The sequence below is a fragment of the Macrobrachium nipponense genome, chromosome 2 (assembly GCF_015104395.2).
Source record: "Macrobrachium nipponense isolate FS-2020 chromosome 2, ASM1510439v2, whole genome shotgun sequence".
In the NCBI taxonomy this organism is placed as follows: domain Eukaryota; kingdom Metazoa; phylum Arthropoda; class Malacostraca; order Decapoda; family Palaemonidae; genus Macrobrachium; species Macrobrachium nipponense.
Window position 1 is genome coordinate 39,481,079 of NC_087201.1, and position 13,593 is coordinate 39,494,671.

At 35.0% G+C, this 13,593-nt stretch overlaps 2 protein-coding genes across 2 annotated transcripts in view; both read left to right on the forward strand.

Annotated features, from left to right (window-relative positions):
* Positions 1-13,593, forward strand: part of LOC135220539 (cubilin-like) — a 283,132-nt gene that overhangs the window by 88,469 nt on the left and 181,070 nt on the right. The window lies entirely within an intron of this gene.
* LOC135220538 (blastula protease 10-like) overlaps positions 1-13,593 on the forward strand; it is a 67,534-nt gene that overhangs the window by 5,669 nt on the left and 48,272 nt on the right. The window lies entirely within an intron of this gene.

A 13,593-nucleotide genomic window follows, 5' to 3' on the forward strand; every position in this document is an offset into this window, starting at 1 on the left:
TTCAAACAGCTCTTCGCCGTTGACATGAGAGGGGTTGACATTCTCAAATCCACCGAGCTGTTGGGATGGGGTAATAAAGTACACAGAGTTGTATAACCTTACAAAAGAATTTCTAGCTGAAACAGTCAACTACAGTATGCCGAACAAAAATGTATGTTTTTATTGTTATTCAAATGGAATGGGATATATGGAAATCAAATAAATGTTTGTTTTCTTCAAAAGAATTATTTGAATATTTTTTGTACAAAAAAAAAAGCAATGGCAACAACCTTATTGCTGAAACTTTATCTGATAGTAATTTACACGTGATGAGGCCTTGATTTTGCATAATGTTGGTTCTTTTTACTTATACAAATCAGCCTTTGACTAATGAAGATTGAATGCCTTTGCATGCTCCAGCATTCAGAGTGACAGAAAGGAAGAGAAAGAAAAAAATCGTGTTCAGCGCACTTACGTCTTCTTTCTTCAGGATGGTAACAACTTCCTCGGCTCCTGGAAGGGTGAACACAGGAGGATTTCCTGGCTGCGGATTGAAAGGAGTGAAAATGCAATCTTAGAGGAGAGGGAAAAAATGGTTGGAGAAGGTTCAGAGAACAATTAGTGGAGTTAAAGTGAATAGACGATTAATTTTAGCGCAGGTCTTTAGTTTAATAAATGGAACACATTAATGGGTAACTTGAAAGTCCTGCTGAGATTTCCTGAGGGCCACACTGGCAAAAACATTTAATGTGAAGGGGGTCGAAGCATTAGCATACCCTTTTAATGCCAATGTCGTGAAGAGCAACATGTGAGACTGAGCGTTCATCAGTTTTCCCACAATCCAGATGAATGTTGGTTGGTAGGCACTGATTGCTGATTCTCCCTACTCTTCGGATTTACATTTTTATTGTAGGTTTTCAATGTACTGTTTCATTTGTTTGATGCTATTGACCCAAGCTTTTTCTTCACGAGTTTATTTTTTCTCTTTGTACATCTAAACATGCAGTTCCTTGTTTACTTTTTCACATTCGTATAATGTCCATAAATAAACGACAGAGAGGAAACATTAAGGGAAAACAATTCCACGATACTCACCGGCAACGCTGTCATAAAAGGAGGATTATTCTGTGGAGGATAAAAACAAATTAAGTTGTTTGATGCTATTGCATTGTAACTTCCATGTTGTTGAAATACATAATGATTAATTTCTTATATACAAATAAATGCTTATTAGTTTTCTTATTATTCATATAAATAATGATTTATCCTTTTATTTTAAAATCTCATACTTTATAATCACCCTAAACTGTAATTGCTCTGGAGTTCTACAATAACTAACAGGAAACAGAGTCAAATGGAACTGGAATAAATTCACAAATAATAATACTGTTACTTTTCTAGACTCAAAAACGACAATAAGTACATAAACAAATCTTTTATAAGCAATGTTACAGGAACTGTGAGTGACAGATAACATATCTAGTAATGACGTTGCTTACCAGAATGATTGGTTTCCTGGGCGTTGTCTCCTGAAAAGAATAAAGATTGCATTCTCTGAGTTGGTTTTTTTTACATTTGATTAATTGAAGCAAAACATTTTGAATAATTGCCAAGGGGAGTGGGCCTATGTTCCCATTGTCTTATGTTTTCCTGATCCTATGTTTCTCGGGTTCTATGTTTCCTGGGTCCTATGTCCCTCAGGGCCTATGTTCCCCAGGTCCTACGTGGGCATTTCAGGCCTGTACAGGTGCATGATACTGTCACCTGATCAAAGTACATGCATGTTCCCTATTTCAGGTTCTACCAGTGATTACATAATCAAATTATTGTACAAATTCAATGAAAACATCATTTATTCTAATCCTGATTTGGTTAGCTTTCTTATCTTGGATCGCAAAAAAGCATACCATTTGTTTTATTTACATTCAAAGATAATTTGTTTGATTTAAACCAATACTTAATATTAACGCCATCTTAAGCTACGTATCCATGTATAAGATGCAGTAGTGGTAGCCTTAAAATTGCCGCAAAGCCGCCCATGGGGCTGCCACATTCCTGTTTCCACGTATGCGATAAAATCATTCCAGGGACGCTAATTGAAATTATTGAAGAATTTTTTTCTTTGGCTGCAGACGCAGTCACTACCACAAGCATATACATGGAAAAATAGCTAAACATTTTAATTCTATGTTCTAGTAACACTGGAACATCTACTATTACAATCCCAATTCAGAAGTGGGATCCTCACGCTCATAAACAGAAGTCGGGTAACTGTCCACATTAAACTGGTAAGTTCAGAACATGCTCAAAGAATGTAATTTGCCCTAGTTTGTTAGCAAAGGCCATCTCAGCCATTGAGACAGCATGTTGATGACTGAGGCCTGAAATGTAATGCAGATCAAGTGCTTCAATCCTCAACTGAAAAGTGGCTAGCTTTGTTGTGACCATAATAGCTGCTATTGAGTCTACTTCAAATCAACAAAAGTTAGAATAGTAAACTCGCCCATCCTGAGAATATGAATTCCAAAGCTATGCCAGGGATGGCGGTGATTTTATTCTTGTGGTAGATGGGTACCAGTACCAAAAGCATCAAACCAACAAAGATGACATCGTTCACTGGCGTTGCTGGCGTGCTGAATGCTAAGCACACTCAAGAACCAATTTGTTTCCGGTTATGGAAGAAAATCCATGCATAGAAATCATGTTTCATGAAGAACACAGTCATGCACCCGATGAACACAAGGTAATAAGAGCAAAATTCCGTGAGACAATGCGCGATATGATTAAAGAGGATCCCACTTGTCCTGCTAAATGGGTATTTAATGTTGCTGCAACCAATACTCATAGACAAAATGGAGGAGACAGGCCACATGTAAATCCCTTTAATACATTTCGAACAATTCTAAAGTGGAACAGAGCAAGGCAAGTACGTGAAATCCCACAAACCATTGATGATGTTGGAATAGCTGTGCATGGGCTGAAACTTGGATGAACGAGCGATATTTGTTACATCTTGACAATGACTGGGAAATGTCGCATTTGCTACTGATGAAAACCTCAAAGAGCAACAGAAGTGTCAAGAGATTTATATGGGTGGACCTTTCAGGTGCTGCCATGACCTATTCAGTCACGTATTTACTATCCTTGACAAGTACTGTGGTTGGGTTATTCCCTTGGCTATTGTGTTGATAGGACATAAACAAGGGAAGTGAGATGTAGCGGCTATCGATGGAGACCCAGACTTGCCATAAGTGATTTTGAGCAGGCATTCATTAATGTTGTTGAAAAAGAACTGCGTCAAACACAAATTGGTGGTTAATATCACTTTACACAAAACAATGGGATGCATGTTAGAAAATGTCTGCGTAAAGTGATGGACCTTTGGTAGCTACCTCCCTCTCCCAGTTGTAAAACTGAATTTTGATATGCTACGGCAGAACAGAAGGACCATCAATTAGATGAATAGATTCCCCTGTTTGATTGACTTTAAGGCCTATGTTCAAAATTTCGACATCAATGCATCAATGAAAATTTTTAGCAGGAAGCGATTGTGCGGGTCATGGTCTTGGAAAGTGCTCTGTGTAAAGTGCATGGCTAGTGCGTTGTTCAAAGTGAATACGCGGAGGAAAAATTAAAAAGAGAAAACAAATATTGAAGAATTTAAAACAAGAAGTGGAAAGCTCAAACAATCATATGAACTTTATCTAGCAATTATCAGTACAGCATGTAAAGATAGAACACTAAAGAAAATACTGGAGGAAGATGAGTCAGCCCAAATCGAGAGAGTCAGCAACTTGCAGACATTGCTCTGAGGAAGTTGATGACGAAGGACCTTGCTCTGAAATGTGTGATAGATGGTCCCTCCACAAAATTGTTCAGGAATTGAAGAAAGATACACACACATACTTTAGAGTGACAACATAGTGTATATCAGTAACAACTACAAGAGGCCTGAACAAAGAACACAAAAATTCATCGAAGGACAACTGTAATACGGTTCAATTTTGTAAATGTAACTCAGGCTTTGTAAATGTAACTCAGGTTTTGTAAATGTAACTTATGTCTTTTAAATGTAACTCAGGCTTCGTGAATGTAACTCAGTTTTTGTAAATATAACATAAATGTAACTCGGAGCGATGGTAAAATTCAGCAATTATATGAAATGTAAATTTATGGGTGACCACTTTTGGTGCAGTATATCACAATTCGAGCTTCTAGGTACGAGTTGTTTGGGATTCCTGTGTGACCGGGGCGCTACTCTTGCAACCTACGGCCTCGGGATTCAGTATCAGTCCTGTAGGTACCTAAGCACCAGTTTTGTTCAGGGTAGCGTGAACCGTATTATATCCTTGTATAGCTACATTATTTTGCGGCGGCGATTCTTCGGTGTATGATTTTTTTTAAAATTTAAATCAAATGGTGTTAGTACTGACAGGTGAGTGATATCCAGGTGAAAGTATGATTTTGCAAAAAGGATAAGACTTGAAGGTTATTCATATTAAAATAGGATTAAATACAACGCTGCAAAACGTCATTCTCTCCCTTGTGAATAAAATGTGAACGATATTTCAAAACCAAGGCAATGGAAAAACATTAGGGTTTGCCATATGAGTTACAAGTGGGATTTTACGAGAGGCAGAGATTGTTCCAATGTGTAAAGGTAAGTTTGATAGTTGCGACTATAAGAATTATAAGAGCGTAGCGTTTTTAGTGTAACACAGAAAGTACACGGTGGGATTTTGATCGAGAAAGCAAAGAAGCATATACGCGTAACTGAAGGACTCGCAGGGACGAACAGTATGGACTTCGGCAAGGACGAGGCCGTGTGGTTCAAATGCTTGTCATGAAAGATTTATGGGATGAATAAGAAATTATGTGAAAAAAACTGTACACGGGATGCATGCGTGGACTTGAAAAATTCTACGGCAGCACAGAAAAAATGTAGAGAATGTCGGAGTAGAAAAGTTGTTAAGAATGTTTCAAAGTTTTTATGATGAGAGTGAAGTGTCTTAGAATAAGTCGACGGGACTTCTTACCTGGCCAAGCGTGAGTCCAAGGATGAAGCCCAGGAAGCAAGCTGACAGGACAGGGTTAACAGCCATCTTGCCTGGTCGAAACGGGCCAGCGAGGAACTATACTGTGGCTTCAGTGTCTGCTGGAGGTTTTATACGATTCCTCTAAAGGTTCGGGGATGATGTTTGCATGACACATCTGCCCATTTGACAAATGCCGTGATTTTTCGTGATGTCGTCATTCGTGATATTATGCAAGTGTTCTTGGTGACTTTTCGTGATTGATGAGTATCTCTTGGTCGAAAGGTATTCACACGAAAATCGATAGCAACTATCAACGGTGAATTGGTGATATGAATATCAAATGACCACTTGAGGCCATTTGGATCAAAATATAGTATACTATTTAGCCTCAACTGAGCAGTTCAATTTTCTCAAATTGAATGAACGATTAGGTATCACCTTTTCAATGTTTTAAATCCTCTTTCTCGCTGAGGTCATTCCTTCATAACACCAATTTCTCATTTGCTTCAGAAAGGAAAACTGGTTATTTCAAGTTCTCTTCGGTTATTTCCACTGATTGTCAATGGTAAGGTTTTGGTATTTTCTCAACAAAAAAAAAAACAAAAAAAAAAATTTCCCGGAGGACAATAGTAAGCAGCGCTTTAAGCAACTCGTGCTTTATTCCTTCACACGCTGAACTCATTTTCTGAACTGTGAAGTCCATAAGTAAGGATATACGTTAATCAATAAGATGTCATGAACTCATGTCTCAGGGGTGATTTCAGTTCCGCACTTACCTCTCGGCTGCTTTACAGATGGACGCTATTATAGCGATCTTGATACTCCTATCAGTTACTACTAAATTTACAATTCACTGTGTTCATCATATAAAGGTGCTCGCACACACACACACACACACACACACACACACACACACACACACACACACACACATATATATATATATATATATATATATATATAGTATGTATATATATATTGTAATGAACCACAGGTCTTGGAGAGTTCTCGGTATGTTCAGGTTCTTTTGACCTGCTTATTAGGTCGCACCATCATGATACCCAGTAAAAGAATCTGCCAAAAAACAAACAATTCAGTACAAAAATTTTAAAAAGGAGGGGGTCCAAGAACATGCTAGGTGAATTAACAAAACAGTTTTATTACAATAAATCAACTTAAACTACAAAAGACTCCCCTTGAAAAGCGGAACGAGGGAGGAAAAGGACATGGTCACAAAACATAACACAAACACAACAAACATCCACTACACCAATAAAGCTGTGATAAAATTACCCCTTCACTAAGATAAGTTACAGCGGAGTGTCGTCCTCGAATCCAGTCCACACTCAATATGGGGTACCAGAGCTTCCAAAAGAGAAAAGGTAAGAAAAGTTTCAAAACACAAATAGATCTTGCGCTTTTCTTTGGCGCTAGGAGGCCCTGTAACGACCCCAGCATGCCAGCAGGTTGAAAGCGAGGGCAGATGAAAGGTGTTGCAACACCACACAGAACACTTGGCAGGACTCAAGAGTACTGCTTGACATATGAGGTGAGTGTCTCCTACGATCAGAGGCAACAACTGTGGTTGCCAACACTGCACATGGCTTGTGGGGCAGCAAAGTAGTTTGCACCACCAGTAGGCATCTCCAAACAAGCAGAACTAAAGAATTTATTTTTAGAGATTATCTGTTGTTTGAGGAATGAAAAAAGATGCTTTTACTTATATGGAGAAGATGGTTATTAATCTAAATATGTATTAGTATTAATGTCAAGGCCTATAGAGCTCTTGTTTTTTTAACTGGTGTATAATTTATTCATTCATAAGGTAACTTGAAGTGCAAGAATGTGTAGGTAAATTCATAAAATATCTGGCCAGAAATTGTAAAACAGAGATGTGATTGCTAAGGGTAATGTATTCAAAGTAAATAAAGAAATCTAACATGCCTAGGCCTAGGGACAAAATCTTGGCTTTAACAAGAGAATAATTGCATAAGCGAATATTTACTATAGCAAAGTTCACCTAGCTTTGCAGCTAAGCCCCGCTGACTGATTATGTCACGGCCATTCAATTGAAGCTGATTTGTTGTAATCTTGTAATGGTTGTTTTACCGAAATGAAATATGTTGTATTTATTAAAGGAGAAAGCAAATGTGTCGGTGAATTATAATACTTCAGCTTTCTTTGCTTAGAGACAAGAGAGAGCTTAGCGAAAAGCCTTCTTCGAAGCTTGCTGAAATGAAAGAATTGTTTTGATGAATGTGCATTGTGAGGCTGGGGATCTGTACAGCCTAGTCGCTATGTAATTTTAAGGTGTGTTCGGATATGTACGTGAGTTTGTGCATGTAATGATGGGTCCAACCGCCTGACACTGGGGAAAAAGGACACACTCTCCTGAGAGGACACGGAGGACACGGGGTCAAGAAACCCCATTGAAAGATGGGTCCATGGCATTATACTAGAGAATGGGATTCTCTAAAAGACTTGACTATTGAAATGTAGCAATTAATAATTTGGGAGTTTGGGAGTGATAGCTTAGTCTAATTCAAGAGAATAGAATGACAATTTACAGTCTTTTACAGTCTTTAATCACTTTGTTCCATATCATGTTCAGCTAGTTTGGGAAATAAAAAGCATATATTTGTATTTACGTGAATTCATTAGCCTAGCCTGATATCGTTTGCAGAGGGAGACAATCAGCAACTAAAGGTAAGAAAGTTGTCACTTGTTTTAGTTTTGGTTAACCAGTGCTGAATGATTAATTTGCTCAGTTATATATTACCCCTTGAAATAAAATCATAATACACATCTCCATGAAAAAAAAAGGAAAATATGAATGAAGTCAGGGTGGTACATAATGGTGCAATGTTGTGTTTCCTAAATGAGGTTCACCTGAATACGGAGGTGACACAGGGAATGTAAGCCCTCGAATTGGTGCACTTGAATCAAGCGTGTTCACCAAACTAAATTCAAACTCAAACACTTTCTCATTGATTTTAGGAAATTTTACTACATTCATATTGATTTTAGGAAATTTTACTACATTCTAAATCTTAAAATCGATTTCCACATTCGGAGGTATGACAAGCGGTGACTGCACTGCAATACTAGAATATGCTTATTTTTAACGTAATTAAAGTTACAGTATAATAAGCTATACGAGTCATTTTGGATATAATTTACTGAGAATTTTAAATGTTATTATCTCCTCTCGAAATAACAGGATCATAAAAAGTGACATAGACCTAAATGTCCTGTCTTTTTGTCGGTTTACACAGCTTATGGTGCTCACCTACCGATTCGGTAGTTCTGAGTTCGATTCCCCGCTCTGCCGACATGGAATCAAAGGAATTTGTTTCGGGTGATTAGAAACTAATTTCTCGATACAATGTGGTTTGGATCCCACAATAAGCTGTAAGTCCCGTTGCTAGGTAACCAGCTGGTTCCAAGCCACGTGAAATATATCTAATCCTTCGGGCCAGGCAGTCCTGAGAGAGCTAATAATCAGCTCAGTGGTCTGGTTAAACTAAGATATACTTAACGCAGGTTATGACGTTTGGATTATAGGCCTATCTTATACTCGGCTGTTTCATTGGGGTTCTTGTCGTGGTTTTTCTTGTTTTTGTTGCTGCTGTTATGGTGCTTGTAGTGTCTTCGAAAATTTTTCTTTTGGTATCGTAACATTGCAGAATAAACATACTGAAATATTGTCATTTGTTTTAATTACAAGTAATCGAGATCTTTATGAATATGATCTGTGCTAGAATGTTCTCCTAACAACAGAGAGAGAGAGAGAGAGACAGAGAGAGAGAGAGAGAGAGAGAGAGAGAGAGAGAGAGAGAGAGAGACTAACGTATCCTTTTTTCCAACAGGATTAATCTACCGAAGTGGCTGTACACCAAAATCAAGTGATTCATGGGCCAATTGGTGACTGGTTTGAATAATTTCATACATAACTTAATTAGCTATCATTTATTTTTTTCTTATTTCGTTAAGTATCTTATGATGCCTTCCTATCATGGCCTTCATTCTCATAGAAATGCTATAGCAGCCTTATATTTACTCATCACAGTAATATAATTTGTTATCCCTTTTGTAAATATATTTACAATATAGTTCACTGAGAGCAGTTTGATAGTTGTGTGTAAGACTGAGACAGTCCTATGATTGGTGTGTGTGTCCCATCGGCTACGTGCCCACAAGTTTTACTTTTATTCTCTGCTGCATCAGTAGCATTACAGTTACTATGGCCATCCACGCATGTGCGTGTATGTGCCTTGCTTATACGTGTACTACATTCCACTTAATGCATATGCATTATGTATCGCGAAGTTAAAACTACTATATTTATTAAAAGCTACTCTATTTCCAACAAATACGGGTAGAAAACTATTTGCAATAAGAATTTGATGTGCAGGCCTATGCTCTGTCATTGCCTCAAAATAAAGAAATTGATGAGTAAGCCTATACCCTGACATGGCTTCAAAATAAAAGAAATTGATAAGTAGGCCTATACCCTGTCATTGTCCTGAAATATAAAAAATTAATGAGTAGGCCTATACCCTGTCATTGTCCTAAAATATAAGAAAATGATGAGTAGGTCTATACCCTGTCATTGCCTCCAAATATATAAAATTGCCGAGTACGCTTAATGTTTCAATTATAACAACATTTGACATGCAGGACTATGATGAATCAATACCATAATTTTGGAACTTGCCGCGTAAGTCTATGCCTCATTTCAATTAATTAATTTGGTGTAAGTGGGTTCGCTTATGTAGGCCAACATCAATTTAAAAAAATGCAAGTAAGTTAGGAATTGCTGTACTCGAATGGTTGGACAAGATTGAAGGTTATAGATAATACAGGATTTAGGATACAGTGTGTTTCGACCAAAAGGATAGAATTGTGCCAGGACTTCAGTAAGTTATCGATTCGGCTGATTTGTCCTCAGTCCGCTGGGCGATGGTTCGAACCCACGAGAGGCCGAAATTATTTTCAACAAAAAATTTCTCCTTTGGTTTGAATATGAAAATATATTAATTCCGAGGTAGAGCGAATTAGATATTAAAGGACATTTGTAGATCGAATGATAGTATATATATACAGACATATATATATATATATATATATATATATATATATATATATATATATATACATATATATATACATATATATATCTATATCATATATATAGATATACATACATATATATATATATATATATATATATATATATATATATATATATATATATATATATATATATATATATATATATATAAATATAATATATATATATATTTATATATACATACATACATATATATAATATATATATATATATATATATATATATATATATATATATATATATATATATATATATATATATATTTTAGTTGGCTACAAATGTCCTTTAATATCTAATTCGCTTCAGAGGTAGCAGCGCAAATTAGATTTTAAAGGACGTTTGTAGCTCGAATAATTTATATGAATCACGGTGATGGATAATTATTCATTATAGTATACAAATATATCTAGTATATATATATATATATATATATATATATATATATATATATATATATATATTATATATTATATATATATATTTTATTTTGGGGCTACAAATGTCCTTTAATATCTAATTCGCTTCAGAGTAGCAGCGCAAATTAGATTTTAAAGGACGTTTGTAGCTCGAATAATTTATATGAATCACGGTGATGTGATAATTATTCATATAGTATACATATATCTAGTATATATATATATATATATATATATATATATCTATATATATATATATATACTATATACATATATATATATATATATATAATATTATATATATATGGTATATCGATATATATATATATACTATATGAATAATTATCACATCACCGTGATTCATATAGTAAATCATTCGAGCTACAAACGTCCTTTAAAATCTAATTTGCGCTGCTACCTCTGAAGCGAATTAGATATTAAAGGAAATTTGTAGCCCAAATAATATATATGTATACATATATGTATATGTGTGTGTGCGTGTAATATATATATATATATATATATATATATATATATATATATATATATATATATATATATATATATATATATATATGTATACATATTATATATATATATATATATATATATATATATATATATATATATATATATACATACATATATATATATATATATATATATATATATATATATATATATATATATATATATATATATATTTATATATACATACTATATATATATATATATATATATATATATATATAAAGAATAATTATCATATCACCATGATTCATATAAATTTTCGAGCTATAAATGTCCTTTAATATCTAATTCGCTCTACCTCGGAACTGACATATTCTATACTTGTTAGCCAAATCTTTAACATCAGTGTCGGTTCTGATTTCGTTTCTGTCCGCTGGACGGTGGTTCGATCCCATGACGGGACGAAATTATTATCAACTAAAAATTCCCCTTCCGTACGCATATGAAAATATATCAATTGCGAGGTAGAGCGAATTAGGTATTAAAGGACATTTGTAGCTCGAAAATTTATATGTACGGTGATATATAATTATTCATTATATGGCTATGTGCGTCAAACGTTCGAATTGGCTAACATGGAGAGGGGGTTTCATATCGATTCTAATTATGAAAAAAACGAGTTCGACGGTGATTTGTAAGGTCAGAATCGATAAAAACTTATAGCCTCACTTGTTAGCCGAATCGTTAACGTCAATGTCGGTTCCGATTTCGTTCCTGTCCACTGGACGGTAGTTTGATTCCATGAGGGGACGAAATTATTATCAACTAAAAATTCCCCTCTGCTACATGTATGGAAACATATCAATTGCGAAGTAGAGCGAATTAGATATTAAAGGACATTTGTAGCTCGAAATTTTATATGAATCATGGTGATGTGATAATTATTCATTATATGGCTACGTGTGTCAAACGTTTGAATCGGCTAACATGGTAGAGGGGGTTTCATATAGATTTTAATTACAAAAAAACCGAGTTCGACGGTGATTTGTAAGGTCAAAATCGATATAAACTTATAGCCTCACTTCTTAGCCGAATCATTAACATCACGGTGGTTCAATCCCATGAGGGGACGAAATTATTATCAACTAAAAATTCCCCTTCGGTACATATATGGAAACATATCAATTCCGAGGTAGAGCAAATTAGATATTAAAGGACATTTGTAGCAAAAATTTATATGAATCATGGTGATGTGATAATTATTCATTATATGGCTATGTGCGTCGAACGTTCGAATTGGCTAACATGGTAGAGGGGGTTTCATATCGATTCTAATAATAAAAAAAACGAGTTCGACGGTGATTTGTAAGGTCAGAATCGATAAAAACTTATAGCCCCACTTGTTAGCCAAATCGTTAACGTCAATGTCGGTTCTGATTTCGTTCCTGTCCGCTGGACAGTGGTTCAATCCCATGAGGGGACGAAATTATTATCAACTAAAAATTCCCCTTCGGTTCATGTATGAAAATATATGAATTGCGAGGTAGAGCGAATTAGATATTAAAGGACATTTGTAGCTCGAAAATTTATATGAATTACGGTGATGTGATAATTATTCATTATATGGCTATGTGTGTCAAACGTTCGAATTGGCTAACATGATAGAGGGGGTTTCATATTGACGAAAAAACAGAGTTCGACGGTGATTTGTAAGGTCAGAATCGATATAAACTTATAGCCTCACTTGTTAGCCGAATCGTTTAATGTCCAATGTCGGTTCTGTTTTCATTCCTGTCTGCTGGATGGTGGTTCAATCCCCTTCGGTTACATATATGGAAACCTCAATTCCGAGGTAGAACGAATTAGATATTAAAGGGCATTTGAAGCTTGAAAACAAAAAAAAAAAAAACTATATATATATATATATATATATATATATATATATATATATATTATATATATACACACGTATCATGCGAGCTACAAATTTCCTTTAATATCTAATTCGCTCTACCTCGGAATTAATATATTTTCATATGTAAACCAAAGGAGAAATTTTTAGTTGATAACAATTTCGTCCTCTCGTGGGTTCGAACCATCGCCCAGCGGACTGAGGAGGAATCAGCCGAATCGATAACTCACTGAAGTCCTGGCACAATCCTATCCTTTTGGTCGAAACACACTGTATCCTAAATCCTGTATTAACTATAACCTTCAATCTTGTCCAACCATTCGAGTAAGGTAATTCATAGAAAGTCAAACCAGAAATACGATGAGTTGATTATTTTCAACAGTTTATTCCAACGTTTCGTAAATCCTATTGACACCTGGGATTTCTACCAAAAAATAAAGAAAACATATATTGTAAAGTTTGACATAAAATAAAATAAAGGTGAGTTAACAGTCAGAGGAGAAGAAAAATGCTAAAATGTACTATACACAAAGACAAGTAAAAAAAACTCGATTGTTCAAGACAAAAAGACATGTAAAACTCTAAAATGCAAATGAAACTTACAAAAGAGTAATTGAAATAACATAAAAAAAACAGTGAAAACTA